The following is a 27,444-nucleotide window of genomic DNA, read 5'->3' on the forward strand; positions in this document are numbered from 1 at the left end:
GGATAAAAAACAAATGATAAAATGTCAATAAAAACAGCCTTACAGTCAGGAGGAATCAGGTTATGCTTCGTGTCAGAAGGGCTAGTAGCTGAAGGGCTACTGAGGGTGCACTTCGTAACTAACTTATGGCCAGACGTCCAGAAAAATATTCAAAATCTAGAGGAGTCGTTGCGAGAAACTCAAAGTGTCTGTGAGACATGATGTCTGTGTGTGTGTGTGTGTGTGTGTGTGTGTGAGAGAGAGAGAGAGAGAGAGAGAAAGCTAACAGAAAGTTTAACCCTTTGTGATTCGGTTTGAATGCACATTTGTTTGTTGGTGATTGAATGTTCCATGGAGCTTGAGATCCGGGACTGTTTTGAATCTGATTTCTATTATGGAAATTTTAACATGATTTCTTTGAAGGTTAAGGATTTTACAGATTATGAAATAAAATGTTAACTCCTGCTCTTTTTACAGGTCATGACTGCCTTACTATCAGTTTCTAACTAATCTCTTTTATCCTTACATGAAAGCGATTTATGGAGGACAGTTGAAGTTTTAGCTTGAATAGACAAATCCTTTTTAAGGCAGCTCTGGTTATTTCACGACCTATAGCATTGTAATTGAGCAATGACTGGTCAGGACTACTTGGGAGGACTAGTTTTGGATTTGAATTGGAGGACTGGAACCGGATGATTGTGGTTGATTTCAGAGTTAGGAACTGTGTGCATTTTGCATTTTGAATTTTGAATTTTGAAACACTGAATAAATGAATTTATAATATATAAATATATATTTACAAGTAAGATTCCAAAATGTATAATTAGGAACAGGCTTTAAAGTTAGACAAGCATAAATTGATAAATTGTATTTGAGATTACAGAGAGCAAGAAATATTGCAATATTTCTTTTAAAAAAAAATCAAGGTCTAAACAAAACATTGGGTGATGAGGAATGGCCATGAGATGGCCCTAAAGCTGTTCAGTTGGTTAAATTGGCTCTGGCAATGTAACATGAGAAGCAGAAACAGAAGGCAAAAATAATGATAGCCACAGTTGATGAGGTAATAAAGAAAAGGACAAAACTAAAAGGAGAAGGAAACCGGAATGGTGGCGGGTAGTATGTTGAAAATAAAGGGAGGAGAAGGGATCGAGGAGGAGATGTTAAGGGGTCTGGTAAACAGGAACAAGGATCAAAGTGGAAATTCCCACAGGCGGGATGTTATTACTGTGGAAAGACAGGTCACTTTAAGAGAGAGTGTCCTGATCCGAAAAAGGAAGTAAAGGCAGTGCTGTTTATGAACCTTGATGAAAAATAGGGGTGTCAGGGGTTCCTGCCCCTGGGGACCCACCAGGAACTCTTGATAAATTTAAAGGTGGGACCTTACAAGGAGGACGTAGTTTTCCTCGTTGATACAGGGGCAGCAAGGTCATCCTTAAATTTTAAGCCCAAGGGAGTGGGAACAAAAAAGTTAATTGGATTATGGCAACAGTTTTGTGATGAGAGGCACGAAGAATCAGTTTTGCGTCCATGACGAGATATTGCCACCAAACTGGGGATTGAATTAACTGCAAAAGGTGCTATGGAATCTGTTGAGGTTCTTAAAAATGAATGTGCTCGAGCAAAACAATTACAGAAGCAGAATGAGAAAGCACAAGTGACTGGTAAACAAACAGAACTACGCAATTATAGTTTCTAAAATGTTTAAGTCACTTGTTGCGTTTCCACCCTGAATTATATAATATATATAATTAATAATTAATATTTATAATAAATCAATTGTGATAGCCTGAATCAATATTAATTGACAGGATTCCTTCACACATTCTCAGTGACCTGTCATATTGATTCATGGTTAATTTAAAACATGACTGTATTAATTCATTGTTAATTAAAGAATGGAAAGCTACATTACTGACCAGAGTGTGTGCAGGCAGTGGCAGCAACAGTCTTATTGGTAGAGGAGAGTCAGAAACTTACTTTTGGGGGATCCTTAATAGTCAGCACCCCACGTCAGGTACGGACCATACTAAATCAGAAAGCAAGACGATGGCTCACAGACTCGAGGATCTTGAAATATGAGACAATCTTAATAGAACAGGATGACCTTGTGTTAGCCACAGACAGTTGCTTGAATCCAGCTGCATTTCTGTGGCGGGGAGAGGGGGGTGGCCCTTGGCAATCCAGAACCTGACTGCCTTGATATTATTGAATATCAGACTAAAGTACGAATGGACTTAAGAGATGTACCGTTGCATGCGGGAGCTCGGTTGTTTATCGACGGGTCCTCCCGGATGATTGAGGGTAAAAGGCATAATGGATATGCTGTAGTAACCGGGATAGAGGGAAGCGTTATCGAGGCTGAAAGACTGCCTAATGGCTGGTCAGCCCAAACTTGTAAACTCTATGCCCTAGAAAGAGCTCTCAGAACCTTAGAAAACAAAAAAAGTAACGGTATGTACAGACTCCAAATATGCGTTTGGAGTGGTACATACCTTCGGAAACATTTGGCAAGAAAGAGTACTGATAAATAGCAGAGGAAAAGAACTAGCTCATGAGGAATTAATAAAACAAGTGCTGGAATCCCTGTTACACCCGAGAGAAATAGCGATAGTTCATATAAACGGACATCAGAAGGGGAATGAACCGGAAGCGAGGGGGAACAGACTAGCAGGTGAGACAGCCAAAGAGGCAGCTATGAACCAAACAGTAACAAAGATACAGGTTCTTACACCCCTAGTGAAGTCTTCTTCTGTGAACCCCATGTACACAGAAGAAGAAGAAAAAGAATTCCAGGAAATAGGAGCCACTAAGACAACCAAAGGAAGGTGGACCCTCCCGGATGGGAGGGAATTGTTGAGTAAACCGGTCATGAGAAACATCTTAGCCACTTTACACCAGGGTAGTCATTGGGGCTCCCAAACTATGTGTGACATAGTATTAAGGAAATATGGATGTAAGGGAATATATACGTTGGCAAAACAGATATGTACAGGATGTATAACTTGCCAGAAGATCAATAAGAAAGTAATAAGGGAAGGGCCCAAAGGAGGGAGAAACCCAGGATAGTGGTAGAATACAATAAGAAAGATTGGGTAATGTAAGAGTCGGGAGAGATGACCTCACGCAGCTCAAAAGTATAACTGTGTACTAGTTTGAGTGTTCATTGCTCATTTGCTTCTGCATTTAATGCCCTTTCTTGCAAGATCGTAGAATAAATAGTCTTGTTTCCAGTTTTGGTGGTCTCATCTAATTTTATTAAAACTTGTTTCTAACATTGTCAATGCCCATAATGAATGGGATTTTGTGTAAACATTCCTCTCTTTCATTTGGCCTCTGAGTCTTTAGCATAATTGAGGAGGTTCCTTTGAAAGCTCTTTGTGGAAACTAACCACATCCAGACATTAAGTTGATTTATCTGAATGGCAAAATTGCTCATCAGTATGTGATCCTCCTTGAGACTTTTTGGACAGGGGACTTCATAATGCAAACTTGGATTTTCACCAACTGCTTGAGGAGCTTCCCAATATCGCAGTCTCATGCTGTGAGCGGCCATTGTTCTATATTGACTCTCAAGATGGATAATCTATCACCCACATTGCCTCATGTGGCTTGCTGTTGCGTTTCCAATTGCTGAATTCAGGTGAAGAGGCTGAGACAGCCCAGATTGGAGTGTGGTTGTTTAACTTAACCACTTCCACCCACAGTCCAATCTCTTCACTAACTCGCCAAGCTTCAAGACAATGAGCATTGTGACACAGTAAAGGAGGAGGAGTTTCTATTGTGTGGAGGACATAGATTAAAGACAATTGTGAGGAGAATGAGAAGGAGGTTATGACCACATGGTAATGCATTGTCAGAAAGGGAAGCAGATTCACGAGTGACTTTCAAAAAGAAATTAGATCATGGCAAAACTAAGGATTGTGAAACCTACTGTCCAACTACCAATGTCAACACCACTGGTAACCCCCACAGTAACAGCTGCAACATTCAATTAACTGCTGTTTGCAAACAATTCAGAGATTGCTTATTTGCATCTTTTAACACTTACGTTTTTGGACTCATCTCTTATCTTTATCCGTATGTGTATTCAATTAATAATTCTTCCTGTGTTTAGTAATAAATAATTTCACTCTTTGTTAACTCCAGAAAGTCTGCTTAAATTGGCTCCTTGTAAAAACCTAAGTTTACTTGAGTTTGGGAGAAAGGCATAACAAGGAAAGAGGTCCACTTTTAAATTAACTTTGTTGTGACCACCTATGAGCCAAACAATTAGGGATATCCTGCCTGGAATTGTAAGAAATTAGGGAACATAACGTTATGGGTGAAGGCGCTAACTGGAGGAATGGTTCCAGGTAAAGGGTCAAAGTGTAAAGGTTACGATGCTGCCTTCTGGACATTAATGGTAAGCCATTCAAGCATTTTTAAACTATATAAGGTATAGTGCAAGTGTCAGGCATATTTACTCCATTCCTGGAAACACTGAGTGGCTCCAATTACTCTGTCTGCAACTTTATTCAACATATACTGATATTATGTTTCTGTGTGTGGGACCCTCCTGCATCATTGATGAGCTTGGGTTAAATATAGGCTCCCTCCTACTGCACAAACTGTGCCACGATTTCAACATCGTGTTTGGAAAACAAATCTAAGGCTGCCTTTATACTGACAGCTATCTTGCCTCAGAGGCACATCATGCCTCGAATGAGTTCACATGCCTTATTAGAAAATTTAGACAGGCTAGGCCTGTATCCTCTGGAGTTTAAAAGAGTCAGAGGTGACTTAGTTGAAATATGCAAGATCCTGAGGGGACATGACCGGGTGGATGTTTTAAAGGATGTTTCCTTTTGAGGGAGAATCTAGAACTAGGCTTCGCAATTTAAAAATAAGCGGTCACCCATTTAAAACAGAGGTGAGGAAATATTTAGCTCCCAGAGGGTTGTGAGTGCAATACCCTTCCTCATAAAGCAGTGGATACAGAATCTTGCAATAATTTTAAAGCCGAGGTAAATAGATTCTTGATTGCCAAGAGGATGAAAGATTATTGGGATATGCAGGAATGTAGATATTGAGGTTAAAATCTGATCAGCCATGATCTTATTGAATGGTGGAACATGTTTAGATTAGATTCCCTACAGTGTGGAAACAGGCCCTTTGGCCCAACCAGTCCTCACTGACCCTGTGAAGAGCAATCCGCCCAGAACCATCGCCCTCTGACTAATGTACCTAACACTATGGGCAATTTAGTATGGCTAATTCACCTGACCTGCACATCTTTGTACTGTGGGAGGAAACCGGAGCACCCGGAGGAAACCCACGCAGACACAGGGAGAATGTGCAAACTCCACACAAACAGTCGCCCAAGGCTGGGATTGAATCTGGGACTCTGGTGCTGTAAGGCAGCAATGCTAACCACTGAGCCACTGTGCCGCCTGAAGGAGGATAAATAGAGAAAGTCTTTTCCCTGGGGTAGGGGAGTCCAGAACTAGAGGGTATAGGTTTAGGGTGAGAGGGGAAAGATAGAAAAGAGACCTAAGGGGCAACCTTTTCATGCTGAGGGTGGCACGTGTATGGAATGAGCTGCCAGAGGAAGTGTTGGAGGCTGGTATAATTGTAACATTTAAAAGGCATTTGGATAGGTATATGAATGGGAAGCATTTGGAGGGATATGGGCCGGGCGCTGGCAGGTGGGACTAGATTGGGTTGGGATATCTGGTCGGCATGGACTGGTTGGACCGAAGGGTCTGCTTCTGTGCTGTACATCTCTATGACTCTATGGCTGAGTGGCCTACTATTGTTCCTTGTTTATAGGTTGGTGTATAAGTTTATGAAGAATCATTCCAGAGACCTAAGTGGGAAAACTAGGCTGATTCAGCTCAATCCTTTTGTTCCATTTCAGGTGGACATGCAAAGTTGCATGCCATGATTTGAAAATTGCAGGTGAGTCCCAGATGTCCCAATGTATATTTACAAACATCACCGAAATAGGAGATCGGCACATTGATCTCATCAGCTGTGGTGGGACCTTGCTGTATACCAATGGCTCTAATATTTTCCCGTTTTACAACAATAACACTTTGTTGGCTCTCGGACACTTTATGGGCCTCCTGGAAGGTGCTGTAGAAGTGCAAGTGTTTTTATTTTCTTATATATAACATTTCCTTTTCTTACAAGGTGGTGCCTGTTTATAACAGCCAACTAATTTAGTTCAAATTCAGGCCAAATTGTAAACATGTCTTTACTCTGGAAATATGCCCACTAGGAGCTGGGTCAAGCTTATTCACAGCATTTTCACTTACAGCCTAGACAAAGAGATGAGACTTTTTTGTGCAATCATTCTGAACTGGATTGAAGTTTACTTCAATTGTTTAATGATAGACCTTTGAGAAGAAAGGAATTTGTATGACAGGCTTTCTTTTCTAAGCTGATGTTGGGTTTTAGAAAACAAGTCATGTTACTAATTGGCAAGAGCTAAATGAATACATGAGCATAATGAAATGGGAAAGTGTCCGTTACCCTTTGCATCTTGTTTCCAGTCAACCAAGTGAAGCTTACTCAGTTACTCCTGTTGATTTCTTGTCATGTCCCAGGCATGAGGTTGAGCCATGAGAATGTAAGTTGCCCCTAAGTTTATAGTTAATGAAAGCTCACAAATCTGACCTGAGTTGGTTTAGGTTTGTTGGATTTATTTGTGGTGCTATGGTCAATATTGTTGCCTCTGACTTTGCAAATCATGGATTCTCACGCCACTGAGTGCAAAATCAATGCTGTTGTATTGCTGGGGTACTGGGATAATGGGCTGAATTTTCCCCTTCATAATTTGAAGATTGGTAACCAGTGAGTTTCAGATCATGGCCGTCCTCACTTCCTATCTGATGATGAAGGAAAATCTTTGAGGAAGAAGCTGAAGCCGATTAGACCTTAGACATTACCATGAGGAATTCCTGCAGTCATGTCCTGAGAGTGAGGTGATTGTCCTCCAATGAGTGGAGATATTTCCCATGCTTCCTATTGCCTTCAACTTTACCAGGATGCCTTGACGTCACATGTATTGAATGCTGCCTTGGTGTCAAGGGCAATCACTTTTACCTCTGTCCCCGTTTCGACCAAAGCTGCAATAAGTTTGGAGTTGAGTGGAACTGCTGGTATTCATTGGTGAGCAAGTATATTGATTTTATTTATCATGCTGTTTTTTTTTGAATAGCAATGGCATTAAATGCCTGAAATCGGGTGCACTCTCCTATCTGGCAGTGACATTTCAATTTAATTTAGATAAGTTTCTCCATCAATTAGGCGTTTGATTTTTGTTTTCATTATAATGCCCCATCAGTGCTGTCTATCTTGTTTAACATTTATTTTAAAAGAGTAGATGGAAAATTGTCCATTTCCAGGACTACTATTTCTCAACTCAGCTGAGAAAGAATTCCCTACTCTTCACTGCCCCTCCATACTTCTGAAATCAATCCTAACAGTTTTATATAATGGCCTCGCACAGATTCTTCAGAATGTTATAAATAGCTTACATTTCAACAGAGTAATATGGCTTTAAACAGTACTTCAGTTTACAATGACAGCCAATGGATGCTCAACTGGAAGGGATGCACCAAGACACAATTAAGGATTTGACTACAGTTGCTGTGAATTGAGGATGGGAGGGGAGTTGTGGTTATACTGTGCTTTATTACGTACTTGCTTTTGTTTATTAATTTCACAGTGATCGCCTTCAATGTAGCTCATTCTGTTAGTGGTTAACTAGAAATTTATTGATGTGTGAGAGTTAATAGTAAGAAGAACTGGCACTGGGACAGGTGGAAAGCAAATGTTAGCACATGTCCCTGTACTATGATATAGATGGAGATAAGTGAGTTGAATGTTAACTCATATGTGAGGTCTGAGTGGAAACAGATCATGTTACATAGCCAACTGCAATCATATTCCAGTTATATATCTGGTATATTATTTATAACTATGTTATCTTTTGACTATTGTTTTAAGGTTAATAGGAGCTGTATTCTGGTAAAAGAACTGGCGAGATTAGAATATTATTACAGAGAGAGTTGTTGTGATCAAGGATGTACTGTTTAAAAGGAAGAAGATTCCGTCAAAGCTTTCAAAAGGGAAATGAGTACGGTTTTGGAAAGGGAAATGATTTATAGGGAATGGGAAAGAGTAGAGGAGTGGGACTAATGGGAGAGCTCTTTAAAGAGCTGATAAAGGCATGATAGATAAATCGGCTCTTTCTGTAGAAAATGATCCAATGGGTGGACAAACTCTCATGCATCCTTGGAGGTTATTTGTCTTTGAGGCAGGCTTTCCAATGGGCTTTTAACTAAATCACAGCATGAACATTCCACTGATGGATTCCCAACCAGTTGGAAGGCAGGCCAAGTCTGTCAAAGGGAAGATTCTTGTTAACTGGTTGAATTATCTCTTGCTTTCAACAACAATAGCAATGGAAGGTGCTGGAGGTCCCTGCCTCTTACCTGGAGGTTTTGTTGTGGGATCTGACTGACTGAGATCAGATGATGTTTCTGAAGGACAGGAGGGAACATTAACCTCTCAAAGCTAGTAAGCGGCAGGAGTGTGCTCACTCCAACCTGTAGCACTATCGTAAGAAGTTCAAAAATGTTCCGGAATCCATATTATAGGGGGAATGTAATCGCACTGGAGTGGGTACAGAGGAGATTTACCAGGCTGTTGCCAGGGCTGGGGAGTTTTGGTTCTGAAGAGAGATAGACTGTGGCTGTTCTACTTAGAGCAGAGGAGCCTGAGGGGTTACATATTCAGAATTACAAAATTTTGAGGGGCATAAGTCGGTAAACAGGAAAAAATGTTCTCCTTAATGGAGCGATCAATGGCCATGGGCCATAGAGTTAAGGGAAAGGAGAGAAGGTTTAGAGGGGTTGGAAGGAAACATATTTTCACCGAGAGGATGGTGGGAGTCTGAAATACACGGCCTGTAAGTGTGGTAAAGGCAAAGTTCTCGTAACATTTAAAAAGTATTTAGATGTGCACTTGTGATAGCAAGGCATGCAAGATGGTGGACCAAGTGCTGGAAAATGGGATTAGAATAGTTGGTTGTTTTTGACTGGCACAGACTGAATGGGCCAAAGGAGTACCACAACCACCTGATGAAGAAGCAGCGCTCCAAAAGCTAGTGGTTCCAATTAAACCTGCTGGATTATAACCTGGTGCTGTGTGATTTTTAGCAATAACAAGTGATATCCTACTTTGAGGTGCCAAGACACACTCTCAGCGTTGTCCTGCACAGTGTATCTCAGGCCAGCACACCCCTTCCTGTATATTCAGACCCTCCTGCATCTGAGCACTCAACACTCTCACTCACTTTTACCAGTGTGCCGTCTCATAGTGATGTCAGAAAGTCACTTTCCTTTCCACCCCTTAGTGCATTCTGTTCTTCTCCCTGAAAACTGCTTCCTTGCAGGACAAGAGAGTACACAGGTACAGTGGGGAGGCAGTACTTCAATGGTGGCATAACTACTGTATTCGACAGTGAGGGCTCTTGATGCAGGTGGTTGAGCAGTTTAGAAGAAGCAGAACTAAAACAGCTGAGTCAGCATTATTGCCTATGATTGAACCTGATCCAAATGACGGCAATCTCCAAAGGAATATGAGCAAGAAGGATCACATGAATCGACCTCACTGCAACGTCAAACAGAGAAGATGAATTCTTTCAGACATCCAACTCTGTCCTCTGACACTATTTGAGGAAGCGACAGGCCTTCCAAGGTAAACCAACATTCAGCAGTAATATTGATGCCAGAAAACATTGTCAGCAAAGTGCATCCGGGAAATTGAAGGTTTGTTAAAATTCCTGGGTGAAACCAAACTGTAACCTTCATCCTCCATCAGCAGACTTTCAATGCAGCGAGTCATCAGTCATTTATAAGTCAGAGACTTGTGGGTTTTAAAGGGGAATGGGGTGGTGATAACCCCCCTTTACTTATTTGAAACCAATGTAACAAGAATTTAATGACCAGAAAGAAAAGCTTGTTGTAAAAGACAGATCAGAACCATGAAGGTGAACTGCAATCATGGGGCAGGCTGTGCCTCTGTCTTGAACCTTAAATGTGGTACCTATGGACCACAACGCACAAAGGCAATCCAAAATCTCAGAGGCTACGCAATAGTATGGAAGTAAATAGTCCAGGGTCCAAAAAATTTGGTAAAAAAGCTGGCAGTATGGAAAAGGGGGAGGGTTAGCTCTGAAAGTAAAGAATGACATCAGGACTTTACTGAGAAAGATGACTGAAGATTTGTGCTTTAGAATTGGTTGAGCTTTTCCAGTACAGTTACACGACTGGCAAATACCAGTGAATAATCACCCAGATATCTGTGTAAAAAGCAAGACAAATTCAGCCTCAACAGTAACTACCTATCAGTCTACTTTCCATCAATGTGTGAAGTGATGGAAGGAACTGCAGACAGTGCTATCAGAGGCATCTGTAATAGAGTAATCTTCTCATTGAAGGTCAGTTTAGGTTCCACCCGGGTCACTTGATTCCTAGCCCCATCACAGATACAATGACAACATTCAAATGTCATGGATGGGAAAGGTTCAGAAGGATATGGGCCAAACGTAGGCAAACAAGATTCATTCAGTTTATGAAACTTGGTCGAGTTGGGCCGAAGGTTCTGTTTCTGTGCTGTATACCTCTGTGACTCTATCACAGCCTTATTTCAATCAATGGCATAACAGCTGAACTTCAGTGGTGAGGCGAGAGTGACTCATTTCACACCAAGGGTCCTTTGAGAGTACCTTCCAAACCCATGGCCTCTACAACCTGGAAGGACGAGATCAGTTGATATGTGGGAATACCACCACCTGCAAATTCCCCTCCAAGCCATTCATCATCCTGACTTGGGAATATATCGCCATTGCTTTGTTGTCACTGGTCAAATTTCTGGAACTCCCTAGTTGTACTGTGGTCATGCAGTTGTCCGTGCCACCCAGATATCCTAAATTAATCTAGTCCCATTTACCAGCATTTGGCCCATATCTCTCTAAGCTGTTTTCTATTCATGTACTCATCCAGATGCCTTTTCAAGGTTGTAATAATACCAGCCTCCACCACTTCCTCTGGCAGCTCATTCTATAAGTGTACCACCCTCTGTCTGACAAAGTTGCCCTTTAATTCTGTTCCTACACCCTAAGGACTGTAGTAGTTTAAGAAAACAGCTCACCACATCATTCTCCAGGGCAATAAATGCTGGCCTATCAAGTGATGCTCATCTCCCTTAAAAAGAATATTTTTAAAAATGTGTCAGCTGGAGTTTAGGAATAGCAAATGTCAGAAGATAAACCATGTTTTTATGGATCTGGTGTCACATATCGGACAGATCAGCTTAAATCTGAAGGTTTCCTTTCATGAGGACATTAGCAAATTAACCACCATTGATACGTTTCATCTTCACCATTACTGGCACTTGGTGTTCAGTTCCAGATTTTAAAAATGCAAATGTAAATTCCTCCAGCTGATATGATAGGATTTGAGTTCATGCCTCAGAGCATGAACCTGGGTTCCTGGGTTATTAACTCAATGTCTGGTCTTATTCTCCTGAAGGTCCACTCTGGTTAAATTCTGAATTTAGTGGTGGTGTGTAGTACCATTTTGCTTCTTATTTTCCCTCTCTATCTTTCCTCCAGCCCTCGCTGAGATCACTTTACTCCTCCAGTTTTGACCTATTTTGCATCCTACACTCCTTTCGTCCACAGCTTGTGGCTCTGTCTTCAGCTCAAACCTTTGGAATTCACCTCTCCCCCCTCTCATCAGATTTCTCCATCTCTCTACCAGTATCTCCTCTTTTGCTTCTTACAAGTTAACTCTCCCAACAACTCCCGATGCATCTCAATGTCAAGTTTCAATAGCACATTCTCCATAAAAATGTTCATTTTGCTTGAACAGCTTCTATGGGAATAATGGTCCAACGATTGAGTTACGAAATATTTCTTGCAACACCGAATTAAGAAATCAGCATTCATATTAAAGACATTAAATCCTTTAACTGTTAGTTGCATTTGCAGTCACATTATGTTGGGTTGAAGTATCTCATGCTGTGATCAGTTTGGTCACTTGAAGAAAACAATGGTTGGGTGCCCTTGAATTTCCTCTCAGTACATCACACCCCCCAACCCCAACCTCAGATTTTCCACAGCACCGCCTCTAGTACTATAATTGGATGACTATTCTGCAGCAATTCCTGTTTTTTAGCATTATATTCCACCGCCACCTCTCCCCAAATCAGGGCTATTTAATATACGAACGGCAACTCTCAGTGAATATTTAGCACCCTTTTCCTGAAAGATTGAGATGAGGTTAGAGCTTGTGCTGCATGCTGAGAGCTAAATACTCATATTGTACAGCCTTCTGACTTGGAACAAAGTGTTAGAATTTTAAACAGCTGATTCATTGCTGTTTGTGGGAGCTTGCTGTGCACAACTTGGCTTCCCTTCATCTTACAATAGTGACTACATTTCAGAATTGTTCTTAATTGGTTGTCCATAACACTCCTGCAACACGGCCTGGGACGGTTTAAATGCAAATGGTGAAAGGAAGTTTTGTGAGAGTTGTTCTTTGGGCTCGTTAAATGAGTCTCTTTTGCTGTAGTAACTTGCATTTATTAATTCCTATCAAAATTCAGGATTTCCCAAAGTGTCGCAAAACCAGTGAAGTAAAGCATAGACATTGTTGTAGGAAACGAGGCATCCAATTTTCATAAACAAAGATTTCAAAAAACACAAAGAATTAACTTATGATCAGGTCATTTCTATTCCAATGGATCATATTTCTTTTAGATATTGCCTGGGGAATAAGAATTGTCTGTGGCACTGGGGAAAACCCATTGGCTGTGATTTTCCATTTTTGAGTCGGAGTGGTGGGATAGGTACATTCAGTGTTGACTAACTCAACACTGAGAAATCGTCACTGATCATGCACCAATCAGCTTGCTAAGAGCTGATCGGTGAGCTGCAGAGGGTATCTTGGCCAATTGCAAGCTTCAACAGTGGTGTCATGGCTCCCCAGAATTGACCAACTAATCAGAAGCCAATGACCTCTGGGTCCTAAGTGGCTGTCGATGCAACTTAGTTAAGCCTCAGTGGACCTAATGACAAGAAGGTAGGTCTTTATCCCATCGCTTTCCTTGCAGTAGGGGTCAGGGGAGATGATGTCAAGTGACTAGGAGGCAAGGACAGGTGCTGGCCTTCAGCAGCTGCCCCATCTATGTCCTGCCATCTATGCCTCTGATTGCCCCCGAACTGGGACAATTGGCTGCCTGTACAAAATTCAGGAGGCATGTCCCCGTGGTTACCCAGCCACTTTTCTTGCCTGCTGGGATTGCAGGCAATTGGTCAGTGGAAGGCCTTTAGAGGCTGTTAATTGGTGGTAAGTCAAGAATGTCCATAAAGGACCTTCTCACGTAGAGCTTAATTGGTGAGGCAAGGGCAAGTATCTCTCAGGGCCAACTTGCCTAAATATATCCATCTCCTGTCCCCTCTCTCATAACCCACAGGGGAGGGGAAAATTGCACCCACTGCTTTTTTTCAAAATTGTGCCTATGGGATCTTGTGCATCCACTTATTTCTTTTATACGAGTTTCCCTACAGTGTGGAAACAAGTCCACATCGACCCTCCGAAGAGCAACCTACCCAGAACCATCTCCCTCTGACTAATGCACCTAAAACTATGGACAATTTAGCATGGCCAATCCACTTGACCTACACATTTTTTGGACTGTGGGAGGAAATAAGAGCACCCACAGGAAACTCGCACAGACACAGGGGAAGGTGCAAACTCTACACAGACGGTCGTCCAACGCTGAGATCAAACACGGGTCCCTGGTGCTGTGAGGCTGCAGTGCTAACCACTGAGCCACTTTGAAGGAATACAAGCTTAGTGTATCACCTGGCCTCATCACCTAATGCTACTTTTCCCCGATTGGTATTTTCCTGTTTTTATTGGCTTCATGTGGGATGCTGAACTCGATTCGGGGCATCAGAAAAATGTGAGAAAATTTCGAAGGGCTATTTCAAGCCGCAACCCCTCCATCACCAAATGTTATAGCACGTCCGGAAAAGATAAAATTGCTGCTACAAAATAACAGCGAGAAGAAAGGGTCTGTCTGGTGCCAAGGACAGATCACTTTCTGGAAAACAGGAGCTGTGCACTTCCGATACTGGAATCCACACGCTGCTGTGATTGGCAGGAACACATGGCATAAGGGCAAAGGTCACCAGTATGATTAATGAACCAGGACACTCTGCAGTAGGCCTCTGCAAGGCAAATCCGGGACAGCTCCATTAAAGTAGTGGCTTAGAAAACTGATACAATTGGGCAAGTTCACAATGAGCAATTTGTACATGGGGTGAAGAAAATGAAATGCAAGATCAAAAGGGCAAACAATTTTGTTTCATTCTCCCCTTAAGCTTTACTAAGAGTTTCAAAACCTCTTGACAAAATAATCATTCTTTCGGTATAGTCATTGCCTTATATTTGAGAGAAGAGAAAGAGTAGCAACTGCCTTAGCTCTTTGAATCCTTGTTTCACTCCCATCACTTCTCTACTTACACCCATCTGTTTTTCATGGTGAAAAACATTGCCTAATATGGATCTGAGCAAGTTCTTGCTCCATCCTCCAGGTAGGGACAGCAGTTAGGAAGGTTCTGTTGGTCAATGATTCCTAGACTGAGAAGAGAAGACTATCAGGTTTCATTGTCTTTCAATAGAGTCTGTATGTGCAGTGGATGCTGAGAAAGACATTGAGATTGGCTGTAACATTCCACACTCATGGAATCAAATAACGTTCTTAAATTGGGATTTGCCTTAGAAGCATTGAAAAAGGAAGGGGCCACTCAACCTCCCACGACTGTTCAACCATTCAATTAAGATAACAACTGATTTGCATTAATATTGCCTTAACCCATCTTAGCTCCTTGTAATCTTGATACTGAGTGAACAAAAATCCATTGAAAGCTTCAATTAGGCCAGGTGCCTCCACGTCTCTGTCCCAACATCCATAAGTTTTTAGGGGAAAGAGGTTCAGGATTTCTCTTACTTCTGAACAGGAAGTTGAGGTATACAGCACAGAAATAGACCCTTCAGTCTAAATCATCCATGCCAACCAGTGTTTGGTCCACATCCCTCTAAACGCTTTCTATTCATATACCCATCCAGATGCCTTTTAAATGTTGTAATTGTACCAGTCTCCACCACTTCCTCTGGCAGCTCATTCCATATATGCACCACCTACTGTGTGGAAAAGTTGCCTCTTAGGTCCCTTTCAAATCTTTCCCCTCTCAGTTTAAGCCTATGTCCTCTAGTTTTGGACTCCCCTACCTCGCCTGGGGTTAAGACCATGGCTATTTACCTACCTGCACCTCTCATGATTTTATAAATCTGTATAAGGTCACCCCTCAGCCGCTGATGGTCCAGGGAAAACAGCCCCAGCCTATTCAGCCTCTCTCTATAGCTTAAACCCTCCAACCCTAGCGCCATACTTGTAAATCTTTTCTGAATCCTTTCAAGTTTCACATCCTTCTGATAGCAGAGAGATTCTCAGGTCCATTACTTTATCTTAGGTAAATGGGGGAGATGTAAGCATCCAGGGTGTTAGTGCAGTTAGTTCCCCGAGGAGGAGGTAGCACAGGACCATGAATTCCACAAAGGGAACAACTTCAGGAGATTAGGCCAGAAGACGAAAAAAGGAGAAACAAATACAATATCCCATTGAGTCTGCAACAGTGATGCTCTTATTGATTCTTGATTACTTATAAGGTGAGTAAGGTACTATGTTGATTTTGAATAGACATATTTAGAAATTCAACTTACTGCTATAATTTAAGTCATATCCTTACATTGGAGATAGCTGGGTATATTCATTATAGTAAATAGGCGACTATGAAGACTTCATTTACTGTATATTGCTATTCAAGTCAGCTTAATTATACATGTACAATTTGCAGGGATATCAAGGTACTTTGCAGCTAATTTTCCATATCTTGAAATCAATGTAAAAGGGATGATACTCACTGCTGATTTTGAGATAAGCTGGTGGTGGGCACATTTTGAGCATTGTCAGTTTGAATGTGGTTCTCCCTGTCAGAGAACTATGATGTCCAATAAAAGAGCACACAGCAGAGAGATCGATCAGCCAATCCAACTGAGGCATTCTCAAAGTCAGCAACTCAAGAAATAAATAGAGGGAATACAAATCATGTTGAGAATATTGCACAAAGAGTAAAATAAAGAGTGACACATACACACAGGTTAAGGGAGAATTCAAATATCGGAACAGGAATACTTAAGAAACTAATTTGATTAAAAACCTGCAATACTTACAAATTATATTTTAGGATGAGACAATTTTATTTGGAGTAGTTATAACTTAGTACTTTTAAAGAAATTGGTTATTCATAACTGAACAAGACATAACACTTCAATTAGATTTTTTAAAGCCAGGATAATGCATAATGGATGAAATATGCAAGGAATGAGTGATTCCAGTGATCCTCTGGTGAAGATTGTAACAGTGTATGCTGTGGATGGGTAGTCTGTCACTGACAGCAATTTCTGGGTTTCCAAGTATTCTGCCTGTGCCAGAGGTTTCTGTCAGTACACAGCAGTGAATATTTACAGCATCACCTTTACAAGCTCAAATTCTCATCTTTTAGTTTGTTTAGCCTTTTTTCCCTGGTGAATTTTGTACTGTTGCAGCTTAAACTGTTCATGCTGGAGAATAAAGTAATTTGCACTTGAAGTAGGATCAAGAGTACGTGGAGTCACGTGCGAGACAGGTTGATGTAGAATGAAACTTTGACTCAATCTGTGAAGCATTTTAATTGTGACAACAGAAAACCGCCATTTCATTTCCCAAAATAACCATCCAAACTTCCTGAGGAAACTGCTGCTTTATTGTGAGTTAAGAGCAGGTTTGCCTTGTGGAATTAACCTCTTTTTGGGCTGTGTCGAGAATCATAGAGCTGTACAACACTGGAACAGACCCTTTGGTCCAACCCATGGCGACCAGGTATCCTAAACCGATCTAGTCTTATTTTCCACCATTTGGCTCATATCCATCTAAACCCTTCCTATTCAGATACCCATCCAGTTGCCTTTTAACTGTTGTAATTGTACCAGCCTGCATCACTTCCTCTGCAGCTCATTCCATACATGCACCACCCATTGTGTGAAAATGTTCCCCCTCAGGTTACTTTTAATTCTTTCCCATCTCACCCTAAACCTTTGCTCTCCAGTTTTGGACTCCCCTCCCCTGGGAAAAAGACCTTGTCTATTTACCCTGTCCATGTTCCTCATGATTATATAAACCTCTATAATCTGGGACCCACACTTGTTTGTTTACAGCAATTTTGCAATGAACAGATAGAAGTGTGCAGTGAGGAAAGAATCAGCACAAATATAGTACAGAATTGCTCCCAATGTAGAACTAAATGATCACCACATGAAAACTGAAAATGACTCCTGATATAGTGCAAAACAGTTTCTCATATAATAGAAAGCATTTTCTCATACCAAAGGTTGGATGCTTTCTCATTGCAGGCATTCAAATCAGTTTAATATGCTGTTTAAAAATAGCTAAACCAATGATCTTCCCAACACAGCTCACATTGTTTTCGAGAGGCTTCACTCTCTCTTCTGACCATGGAATAGTTCATGTTGATTATAAACTCTGTAGTTAATCAATATATAGAATTCAAAGGTTTATGTGTAATTAGGTGCTGCAGCGAGTTCCAAAGGGGTTCGCTACTTTTTTTCATATAAACATGGCCTTATTTAGAAACAAAAATCTTCTTCCAATTAATTAGGATTGAAAGACATCCCAATTTTTTTTAAACCGAGTTCAGCTGTCGGCATACCTAATTCAGGTCAGTGACTCTGGGCGCGATGATGTAACCATGTTGTGACATATGAGAGAGAATGATTCATATGAGTTTAAAGGACACCATGTCTATTTAACTCTTAAGGAAATACACACACGGACTAAAATCGTGTTTGGAAAGCTGAGGAAGAGGTCAGCTGCATGCCTTGTAACAAACTACGTAAAAACAATGACTGCAGATGCTGAAAACCAAATACCAGATTAGTGGTGCTGGAAGAGCACAGCAGTTCAGGCAGCATCCAACAAGCAGCGAAATCGATGTTTCGGGCAAAAGCCCTTCCTGATGAAGGGTTTTTGCCCGAAACGTCGATTTCGCTGCTCGTTGGATGCTGCCTGAACTGCTGTGCTCTTCCAGCACCACTAATCTTGTAACAAACTACGTCAAGTGGTTGGAAGAAGAGGATAAATAAACAGATGTTATGAATCCATAGCATTATAGATAAGGGAGGAATGTCATCTATATTCCAAGATTATGGTAGTCTTAGCTCAGTTCCTTTTTCCAGCCCAAATCTCTGTTTCTCAGCATCCAGCTGATCCTTAAATAATTCCAAGTTTTTCAGTATCACGAACCAACCCCATGACCATGCCACAGGCTGATCACTCTGTGTGAAAGAAAAATTGATATCAGTCAAACACTTTGCCTTTCAGATGCATTTGTACCATTCTTGTCCAACTGCTATAGTTTAGAATGCGGGGGATTCAGAATTTGGCTCTTTCAGAACATCTCCTCGAGTATGAAATCACAATTTGTTATTTGAAACGTAAATTAACTGCTTTTCTTGCTCTTTCAGTTTTGATGGAAAGTTATTTATAAGTTGAGACGTGGAGTGCGTAAGTTTAGTTTAATTCTTTTGTGAGGAAACTAATATGATCATATGGAACACCAGATACATTTTACATACACCACCCCACCCCCCCCCCCCCCCACCCAAAACATATAACATTTAACTTTGTAATTATTCGTGAAATTTGAAGCGACTATTAATTAGATGAAGCAATGATAATGTTTAAGATATTAAACAAAAGTACCAGAGGGCAAATTAACTTTTCATACGCATTTAATGTTATTATAGGGATGCATTTGTTGAAATGTTGGTGGAAGCTAAAAAGAAACTAACCAAAACTTTGAAACAAGTACGGAAGGTTGCTGAGTTATGAGGAAGTAGTCTGTTGGAGTGGGAATGGACAGGTCTTTCAAACAGAGTCCAGATTAGAGTGCTGCTGGAAAAGCACAGCAGCTCAGGCAACATCTGAGGAGCAGTAAAATCGACGTTTCGGGCAAAAGCCCTTCATCAGGAATATAGGCAGAGAGCCTGATCCCAGATCTTTCCGACAGCCAGCATAAGAACACAAGAACTAGAAGCTGGAGTAGGCCATCTGGCCCTTCAAGGCTGCTCTGCCATTCAATAAGATGATGGCTGATCTTTTCATGGATTCAGCTTCACTTACCTGCGCTCTCACCTTATCCCTTAATTCCTTTATTGTTCAAAAAAATCTATCTTAGCTTTAAAAATGTTTATTGAAGTAGTGCCAACCACTTCACAGAGCAAGGAATTCCGCAGGTGCACAGCCCTCTGGGTGAAGAAGTTCCTTCCTAATACAGTCCTAAATCTGCTCCCTCTAATCTTGAGGCCATACCCTCTTGTCCTAGTTTCACCTACCAGAGGAAACATCCTCTCGACTTCTATCTAATCAATTCCCTTCAAAATTTTGTACGTTTCTATATGATTTCTCCCTCATTCTTATGAATTCCAATGAATATAATCCTAGTCTATTCAGTCTCTCCTCATAAGCTAACCCCTTCAACTCCGGAATCAACGTAGTGGACTTCCTCTACACCCCCTCCTGTGCCAGTACACCTTTCTTAAGTAAAGAGACCAAATCTGCATATACTAGCAACCTGTACAGCTGCAAGATAACCTCCTGCTTTTAAACTCAACCCCTTTAGCAATGAAGGACAAAATTCCATTTGTCTTCCTAATTACTTGTTGTACCTGCAGACCAACCTTCAAGTGATTCATGCTCAAGGACACCCAGGTCCCTCTGCATGGCAGCCTGCTGCGACTTTTACTACTCAAGTAATAATCCTTTTTACTGTTACTCCTACTGAAATGGAAAAGTTCACATTTATTAACATTCCATCTGCCAGACCTTTGCCCACTCACTCAAAGTATCTCTGTCCCTCTGCAAAGTTTCACAGTCCTCTGCACACTTTACTCTGCCACTCATCTTAGTGTTATCTTTGGCATACTACACAAATATAAGTTGTGAATAACTGTGGTCCCAACACCGACCCCTGAGGCATACTAGTCACTGATTGCCAACCAGAACAACACTCATTTATCCCCACTCTTTGCTTGCTGTTAGTCAACCAATCCTGTCTATCCTCGGATGGACTGTGCAGTCTGATTCTTTGCAAATTCTATGAAAATGAATAAAATAATTACACCTTGTGACACTTTACGCTGTTTGACTGTGGTGTATTCTAATAACATAAAGGAATTTGAAGTAGAAGCAATGAAGGATGACTCCTCTGAAAACTGCATCAACCTGCCAGGAAGAGGTCAGTACGCCACCTTCTTGTGGATATGAAACCTTTAAAGTAGTGGGTACTTATCTCTCTCTCTCTCTCTCTCTCTCTCTATCTCCATCCAGTCTATAAGCTTTACGTCTGCCTGTTGTTTGATCACACACTGCAGCAAGTAGTTTAAGAACCAATCCAGCAGCTGCTAAGTACAGCAGAAAAAGGAAATCATCGACCAACATTTTAAAATTGTTTTGATCCAGAATCCAGAAGGACCAGTGAGCCCAGCCTAAAGTCATCCATATCATCCATCGACAAAATTAGAATACCATTTCATTAGGGTTTAATTAATCTGTCCTCCCAGTTTATAATCTACTTGTAAATATGTGTGATCTCTTGAAAGCACATATTTGAGACAGTCTGGGTGTTTTAGTTATTTAAACCATATGTTAAGTGCAATACACACTTTTAAAAACTTACAAGGAAACCTGTTTGTATGTGCCATTAATCGCCGCAGCACATAAACAGGTAAACACTCACTGGAGTGGCAAGTAAATTGTTGTGGTCTAACAAATAGTGGATGAAGAGAGGAGACCTTCTAATCCTCTTTATTGTAGTGGTATCAAACACGTGATGTAGTAAAATACATCAAGGGACTTCATGGGAGCATCATCAAACAAAGAAACATGATCCAAAATATTAAGGAAAGAGGCGAGCATTGAATCCTTGGAGGGCCGTTGTGCTGAGGAAGTTGCAGAGATGGCAATAAGCCAGGCAATGAGAGATTTAGTAACAAGGTCAAGACTTTTAAAATTGAGATGCTACCACACCAAGGCCAGTGTGGCTTTGTGAGTAAAGGATGGGGTAGGGGAGTGATGTTTAGGCTCAACTAAAGGACAAGATATGAAAGGTTGATTGGGAAATCATTGGAATAGTTGTGCCTGTACATAACTGGCCTGGCAAACCTGCAGAAAGGAACGTGCACCAGCTATAATGAGGATTCTCTACTTGATCAAGTGGTAAGCTGAAGGATGCAGGTTTCCTTTTATCCTTAAGTGGTGAAATATTAATGTAAAGCGAGTATGCCAAAAGAAATATTATATTAATGCAACTCCCTGATGCTGATGAGATCCAGTGTGATTTGCTTTCCTATTCTCACTAGCATGTCCTACTTTCCCACTGCAATCAATCATAAACCTGCTGACGATTCAAAAGAGAAACAGCCTATAAACTGAATAATGCTGGAACCCAGAAATGTAGAGAGTTATTAAATTTGTCCTTGTTGCTGCCAAGTAACAAACTTTCACAATAAACTTTTAATGGAAATTTAAGGTTCCTCAGTGATGGTGATTGAAATATTTGTAGCCTCTTAAATATTGGCAGTTTTTTCATTTGTTGTTGCCAAGTTGGAATGCTCTGTTTATAAGATTGGGATCCTTTGAGATGTTAGATCACTTGGCATAGAGGATGCATGTGGTGTGAGAGAAGGCATCAGGGTTTTTTTTTAATGCACTAACAGCTCTCTGTTACCCATATGTTGGCATGCATGTTGCCAGAGGAGAACAGAAACTTCCCAAAAATGTTTTATCTCCAAATGCCCAGCGTCAAACTCTGTAAATATCCAACAGGTTTGAGGCTCTCTCAGGCTGTGGGATAGTACCGTGGTACAGGAAACTATTCAAATGGGGAAAGGCAAAAGAATTATAGTGATAGTAGAGGACTACATAGCTGTGGAGGTTAATACTATTACCTTCAGCAAAGAACCTGAGGTCAGGTAGTTATGTTGTCAGCCTGTTGCCAAGGTTAAGGATATCTGCTGTGAGCTGGAGATGACCTTGCAGGGGGAGGAATGATCCAGTTGTCACCAACCATGTAGGTACCAATGACATTGGCAGAATTAGGAGATAGGTTCAATGTGGCTAATATGAGGAGCTAGGCTCAAAAATAGAGAAGCATAATCACAAAGGTAATAATCTCTGGATTATGACCTGAGCCACGTCCAAATTGGGCTGGAGTGAACAAGGTTAGAGAGATGAATATGTGGCTGAAAGACTGGTGTGGGAGAGGTAGGTTCTGGTTTGTGGGGCACTGGTACCAATGCTGGGGAGAGTGGAATCTGTGCTGTTGCTATGGTTTACTCCTGAACTGTTTGAAAATGCTCATGATTGTGGCATCTTGGAGCTTTCCCAGGATGCTCTCCTCCTCCCAGATAAAGTAGATAAAGGTATGTAGCTGCAACAAGCATTCTTTGCCTCCGCACTTCAATGCCTCAGCGGGGATACCTTGTTGTTCTAAAGCTGGTGAATGGCCTGCTCTATGTCATGCAAGGCTGGGGTTTTGCTGCGCTCACGGTGTGTAGTGTGCTGTGGACTGCTTGCAAGGGCACTCAGATCGATGACAGAGCCCTGGTTGAGGAGGTCTCTGTAGTGGTCCCCCAGTGTTGTTCAATGGCTTCTTTGTCCATGATAATAATAGAAATAATACAGAAATAATGAAATGACAAACCATTTCAGATTCAGTTCTGAAGAAAGGTCTCTGAATCGGAAACACTAAATCTGCTTTCTCTCCACAGAGGCTGCCAGACCTGCTGAGTTTTTCAGCTATTTCTGCTTTTATTGCCAACTTCTGCAGCCCTTTGGTTTTCAGAACTAATGGGAGCTTGTCAAAAGGGTGCAGCAATTATCATGTGGGATTTTAACCTACATATAGACTGGAAAATCAGATGAATAAAAAGTAGTCCAGACAAGGAATTCATTGCATGTTTTCAGGGCAGTTTCTTATGTTATGGCACCAATTAGAGAGCAGGCTATATTACACCTGGTTTTGACCAACAGGATAGGATTTATTACTGCTGAAAATGTGTTGCTGGAAAAGCGCAGCAGGTCAGGCAGCATCCAAGGAGCAGGAGAATCGACGTTTCTGGCATAAGCCTTTCTTCAGGATTCCTGAAGAAGGGCTTATGCCCGAAACATCGATTCTCCTGCTAATTCCTGAAGAAGGGCTCATGCCCGAAACGTCGATTCTCCTGCTCCTTGGATGCTGCCTGACCTGCTGCGCTTTTCCAGCAACACATTTTCAGCTCTGATCTCCAGCATCTGCAGTCCTCACTTTCTCCTCTAGGACTTATTACTGACTTCATTGTGAATACACCCCTGGGAAACAGCCAACTATAATACGATTGAGTCTTAGACACAGTTTAAGGGATTGGGGTGTCCAAGAATGTTATTTTTTAATTTGAGGAAGTACAATAATAGTACATGAAACCAGAGCTAGCAAAAGTGAGCAGTTCATTCAGATTAAGGGATAGTTCCATAGCGATACGGTAACAAACATTTGAAGGTATATTCTAGAAAGTGCAGAATAGATACATTCCAACAGATAAGGAACATTCTAAGAGACCTATCTGCCATCCTTAGCTAGCTAAAAAAAATTGAAGTTAATATCAAAGCCAAAGGAAGAAATATGTGGTTGTACAAAGAGAGCTGGCAGAAATTGAACAGAGTATTAGATATACCAAAGAATTACTAAACGATTAATGAGAAAGAAAATCAGAAGATGAGAGCAAGTTGGCCAACTTTCACGGTATTTAAATGGTCATTGGATAAACATTTGGATGAAAATAGTGAAGTTTAGGTTGAATGGGCTTCAGATTGGTTTCACAGGTTAGTGCAACATCGAGGGCTGAAGGGCCTGTAATGCGCTGTAATATGCTCTATGTTCTAGGACAAAGAGATGACAGATGAATTTGACACATATTTTGCATCGGTCTTTACTAGAGAGGATATAAGTAACAACCGAGAAACAGCTGTAAATCAGGAATTGAAAGGGAGGGAGAAATTCAAGAGAATTATAATTACCATGGAAGTGGTCCTGAGTAAACTATTGGAACTGAGAGCTGACAAGTCCTCTAGTTTCATCCTGGCATCTTAAAAGATGTAGCTGGTGAGAAATATGATGCATTGGTTTAATTGTTCCAAAACTCATGAGATTTTGGAAAGGGTCCTTTAGATTGAAAAATCACTAACGTAACTCCTTTATTTGAAAAGGGAGAAAGGCAAAAAGCAGAAACTTACAGACAAGTTTGCTTAACTATCATTGAGAAGATGTTAGAAGCTATTATTAAAGATGTTATAATAGGCCACTTGGATAAGTTCAAGGTAACCAGGCAAAGCCAAAATGGTTTTTTTCAGAGGGAAATCAAGCTTAACTAATTTATTGAAGCTCTTTGGAGGAGTAACTTGTGCTGTAGATAAAGGAGAACCAGTGGATGTATTGTACTTAAATAAGGTGCTGCATGAAAGGTTATGGTGGAAACTATGTTAATGGTATAGGTGATGATATATTGGCATGGATAGAAGGTTGGCTGTCTAACAAAGAGTAGGAATAATTAGATCTTTTTCAGGTTGCCAGAATATCATGAGCCCCGTGCATAAAAATCTGTGCTAGGTTTCATCTTTTTAAGCGTTATATATGTGATTTGGATGCAGGGATTGAAGGGATGGTGGCTAAATTTGCTGATGACACAAAGATAGGTGGTAAAGGCAGTTGTGAAGAGGATATAAGGAGGCTATAAAGGGAGACAGATAGGTTTAGGAAATGGGCAAAGATCCAGCAAATGGAGTGTCAAATGGGAATGTGCGAAAATATCCATTTTGGCAGAGGAGTGAAAAAAAAAAGAAAGAAATGTTTATGTAAATATTGAGCTTTTACTCAGGAAAAGGAGAATATTGTAGAGGAGAAGACTGAGATACGGGCTATTAGATTTGAAAAGATTAAGGTGAGTAAGCAGGAGGTGTTATCAATTCTAGAAGATATGAACGTAGATACGTCCCCAATACAATACATCCACTGGTTCTCCTTTATCTACAGCACAAGGATTTTTCTGAGAATTCTCTGGGAAGTTAGGAAGGAGATAGCTGAGCCTTTGGCTTTGATGTTTGAGTCATCATTGTCTACAGGTTTAGTACCAGAGGACTGGAGGATTGCAAATGTTGTGCCCTTGTTCAAGAAGGACAGTAGAGATGACCCAGGCAATTATAAGCCAGTGAGCCTTACGTCTGTTGTAGGAAAAGTTTTGGAAAGGATTATAAGCGATAAGATTTATAATCATCTAGCAAGCAACACTTTGATTGGAAATAGTCAACATAGATTCGTCAAGGGCAAGTCATGTCTCACAAACCTCTCTGAGCTTTTTTGAGAGGGTTACTAAGCATGTGGATGAGGGTAGGATAGTTGACGTAGTGTTAATGGACTTCAGCAAAACCCTTGATAAGGTTTCACATGGTAGGCTACTGGAGAAAATGCAGAGGCATGGGATTGAAGGTGATTTAGCTGTTTGGATTAGAAAGTGGCTTTCTGTAAGAAGGCAATGAGTGGTGGAAAATATTCAGCCTGGAGTGCGGTTACTAATGGTGTACCATAGGATCTGTTTTGGGACCATTGCTGTTTGTTATTTTTATAAATGACTTGAATGCAGGCATAGGTGGATGGGTTAGTAAATTTGCAAATGATACTGAAGTCGGTGGAGTGGTGGACTGTGTGGAAGAAAGTTGCTGGTTAAAGGGAGACTTGGATAAACTGCAGAACTGGGCTGAAAGGTGGCAAATGTAGTTCAATGCAGATAAATGTGAAGTGATTGACTTTGGGAATGATAACAGGAAGGCAGAATACTGGGTCAATGGAAAGTTTCTTGGTAGTGTGGATGTGCGGATGTGTAGAGGGATCTCAGTGTCCATGTTCGTAGATCCTGGAAAGTTGCCACCATGTTGATCGTGCTGTTAAGAAGGCATACGGTGTGTTAGGTTTTATTGGTAGAGGGATTGAGTTCCGGAGCCATGATGTCATGCTGCAATTATACAAAACACTAGTGCAGCCTCACTTGGAATATTGTGTACAGTTCTGGTTGCCCATTACAGGGAAGATGTGGAAGCATTGGAAAAGATGCAGAGTACCAGGATACTGCCTGGTCTGAAGGGAAGGTTTTATGAGGAAAGGCTGAAGCACTTGGGTCTGTTCTCATTGGAGAGAAGAAGGCTAAGAGGCAATTTAATAGAGATATACAAGATGATCAGAGGATTAGATAGGGTGGACAGTGAGAGTATTTTTCCTAGGATGATGACATCTGCTTGTATGAGGGAGCATGGCTGCAGGTTGAGGGGTGATAGATTTAAGACAGATGTCAGAGGCAGGTTCTTTACTCAGAGAGTGGTAAGGGGGTGGAATGGCCTGCCTGCCAATGTCACTAACTCAGCCACATTAGGGGCATTTAAACAGTCCTTGGATAGGCATATAGATGATAATGGGATAGTATAGGGTGATAGGCTTAGATTAGTTCACAGGTTGGCTCATCATCGAGGGCCGAAGGGCCTGTTCTGCGCTGTATTGTTCTATGTTCTATGTCCAAGCCCAAGATCAGGCTTGGATGCGACTCTCTGTGTGGAGTTTGCACATTCTCCCCGTGTCTGCGTGGGTTTCCTCCAGGTGCTCCGGTTTCCTCCCACAGTCCAAAGATGTGCAGGTCAGGTGAATTGGTCATGCTAAATTGCCCGTAGTGTTAGGTAAGGGGTAGATGTAAATGTAGGGGTATGGGTGGGTTACGCTTCGGCGGGGCGGTGTGGACTTGTTGGGCCGAAGGGCCTATTTCCACACTGTAAGTAATCTAATCTAATCTAATCTATTCTAATCAAGGACTATTGGGATTGAACCTTCTCACACCTCGCGTGTTGCTTTTCCAGCTAGGATTGATGCATTGGGTCACCTGTAACTCAGTGGGATGGGATCCCAACTACACCCCCAAAGACAAGGCTATTTCTGAGGTGTTCCTGAATGAGCTTTTTGCCCAACATATGAATCCGAGAGCATGCCAATGGCTATGATAGAAATAGTATTTGCCTTATTTTATCTAATTCACAAACCCACATCAAATCCCTGAAATGGCCAGGAAGTGGCCACATGCACTTCCCTTTGCTGTTGGGGGAATAGGAGTGGGCAAAGGTATCCTTGCTCTCCTTTTCCTGCACTGCCCT

Source organism: Chiloscyllium punctatum, chromosome 40 (assembly GCF_047496795.1).
Source record: "Chiloscyllium punctatum isolate Juve2018m chromosome 40, sChiPun1.3, whole genome shotgun sequence".
Classification (NCBI taxonomy): Eukaryota; Metazoa; Chordata; class Chondrichthyes; order Orectolobiformes; family Hemiscylliidae; genus Chiloscyllium; species Chiloscyllium punctatum.